Source organism: Crocuta crocuta, unplaced genomic scaffold (assembly GCF_008692635.1).
Source record: "Crocuta crocuta isolate KB4526 unplaced genomic scaffold, BGI_CrCroc_1.0 scaffold13, whole genome shotgun sequence".
Classification (NCBI taxonomy): domain Eukaryota; kingdom Metazoa; phylum Chordata; class Mammalia; order Carnivora; family Hyaenidae; genus Crocuta; species Crocuta crocuta.
The window spans coordinates 8,771,010-8,773,486 of record NW_027530007.1 but is presented as its reverse complement, the minus strand read 5'-3'; the positions used below and the strand labels follow the sequence as shown (position 1 = coordinate 8,773,486).

The 2,477-nt window shown below is 57.6% G+C and overlaps 1 protein-coding gene across 2 annotated transcripts in view; it reads right to left on the bottom strand.

Annotated features, from left to right (window-relative positions):
- UBE2J2 (ubiquitin conjugating enzyme E2 J2) overlaps nucleotides 1–2,471 on the bottom strand; it is a 13,137-nt gene extending 10,666 nt beyond the window's left edge. Inside the window, exon 1 of one of the 2 annotated variants that reach the window (XM_077763942.1) lies at nucleotides 2,331–2,471. The gene's annotated coding sequence lies outside the window, so the exon portion shown is untranslated. Of the gene's footprint in view, nucleotides 1–1,263; nucleotides 1,339–2,330 lie in introns of those variants that run through there. The other variant, XM_077763943.1, reaches the window with a different exon arrangement.
- Between the last annotated feature and the right edge of the window lie 6 nt (nucleotides 2,472–2,477).

Below are 2,477 nucleotides of genomic sequence, written 5' to 3'. Positions count from 1 at the left end.
TGCTGGCTCGATTCCCCTCAGAGCACTAAACCCGCCGCACCACAGGCGGGGCTCAGTGTGCTCCCCACAGCCCAGGGCCCGCAGGGCAGTCCTCCAGCACATGTCATCACCCACCCCTGCTCCTGTTCCCACTCCACTCACCCCAACGCGGGGTCCCACTGCCCCCCCATCAAGCACCACCACAGCCTCGCAACTGGCCCCCAGCTCCGTCTCCCCATTTCAGTTCACCCTGTACACCTGAGTCAGGTTAACTTTCTCCACCCACCATTCTGATCACAGCATTTCAAGACCCCCCCATAGGCAACAAATAAACTCCAACACCTCCCCCTTCCCGCCAGGCCCAAAACAAAGAAGCCCCAAGGAGCCCTCCTAGCTTCTGACTCCCAACCCCCTCCTCAACCTAACCCTATGGCTGCTTCTCAGCCTGGTCTCCACTGGCAGAAAACTGACCTATGCCCTTCCTGGCCTAGCTCAAAGGCTAAGTCCCTCAAAAGCCTGCCTCATTTTCTGAGTCAAATGCCCCCGCCAGCTTTCCTGCCACCCGGCCTCCCTGTGACCCGGGCGGCCCTGTGACCTGCCTCCGCACCACACAGGCACCTGCCAGGCCCCAGGAGAGCGTGGGAGCCGGAGCAGGCTCCCGACAGCCTGGGAAGGGAGCGCTCTCCTACACAGCACTGCCCCCAAGCCCCCGGCCAAGCCAAAGGGGCAGGTGGCTCACCTAGTGACAAACATGCCAACAACCCAAAGCGGAACCACCATGCTGGACTTGTTCGGTTTTAAATGTTCACCCTGAAGTTAACACTCTGTAATAGAGAAAACAATTCACCGGGAAATTCAAATACCGCCATGTTTGCTTTTAATTATGTGGCCAGGCTGGGTGCTTAACGAAGGTTACTGGACTGATGGACGGACACTAATGGATCCTGCCTGGTCAGTCACAGACTTTTCGCTCTTTCTTGCTCTCAAAGACATAAACCTTTTTTTTTTTAAGTTTATTTACTTTTGAGAGAAAGAGAAAGCACAAGTGGGTGAGGGGTGGAGAGCAGGGGGAAAGAGAAAGAATCCCAAGCAGGCCCCTCACTGTCAGCACAGAGTCCGACATGGGGCTCGAACCACAAACCGAGAGATCATGACCCGAATGGAGAGTGAAGTCGGAGGCTTAACCACCCAGGTGCCCCTCAAAGGCACATTCTTTAAAGTCACATTTATGATTCAACTACTCAGTTCAGGACAAAGCCCTCCTCTGCCTCACTCAGTACTCACAGCCCCTCAGGTCCATGGCCCCTGCACAGACCAGGACGCGGGTCTCAGGCTCCCTGCAAACCCCAAGTGGGGAACCTGAAAGAAAAGAGGGCAGGCCCTAAAACCAAGGACATGAGTAAACAGAGTCAGCGCACAGAAGGTAAAAGAGTGCTGCCTACCCCACAGGCCACGAGGCCCGCCAGCCTCACAGACACACCTGTCATCTGCCCAGCACCCAAACACCCTGTGCCTTCCACCCCCCCCCCCAACACACATCTCTCCCACTCTGTGTAAGCGTAACTCAGGTGACAAAGTGGCATGAGACCTTGGCCTGACCGACCAGATGGGCACGTGACACTCTCAAGCCTGCGACTTTCACGGAAGTCTCTCCTTTCTCCAACAGGGCTGCTTCATAGGCTGGATAGGGGCCCGGGGCCGATGGAGACTGTCCCACTACTACTCAGCCACCTGCCACACAGGTCAACACTTCAGAAAAGAGCAGACTGCTGACTACAAGTCCCAGGCATCCAGATCCAACCATGCCTGAAGTCCACACAGCAGGTTTTCCAATGACACGCCTTTTCCTACTAAAGCCAGGTTACACGGAGTCTCCCTCACCTGTACCATCGCTGCAGTGTGTCCTTACGCACTTATTCACTCTATTCCCTCTAGGCTGTGGCCTCACCTTTGTTCAGCTGTTCCATGCCTGGGCCCAGAAAGTGGTTGGGAACTGGGCTTGAATTAAATACGGACCAGCTAGGTGGCAGCGACGGAGCAAGGAGCTACAAGTTTCGCCTCTTGACGCTGAGAGGGTGCCGGTAACCGGCAGAGGGGAAAGTGGGCCGGCACAGACGAGGGCTGGCCCAGGGCCCAGGGCGGACGCCAGTCGGCAGTGCCCACGGGGGAGCCACCGACTCTAGCTACCCACTCTTGCCGCCTGAATTTCCTCTCACTGCCCCAAGAGGCGGAACCCTAAGGACACTCATTCCTGCTGGAATTTACGAAACAGTGTGGGGTACTGTTTGCGGGCGAAGAGGCGGGCTCGAGGACAGCCACCCCAACACGATTCCCGGGGCCCATTTACAAACCAAGGTCTCTGCCGGCTAGTCCTGGAGGTGCCCGCAAGTGTGCCGCTGACAGGAGACCTTTCCGTGGGAGCCCCAGCCGGGGCGCCAACCAAATCCCCAAGCTGGACGGAGGAACACCCCGGCCCGGAGCCCCGGGCGCCCCGCCGT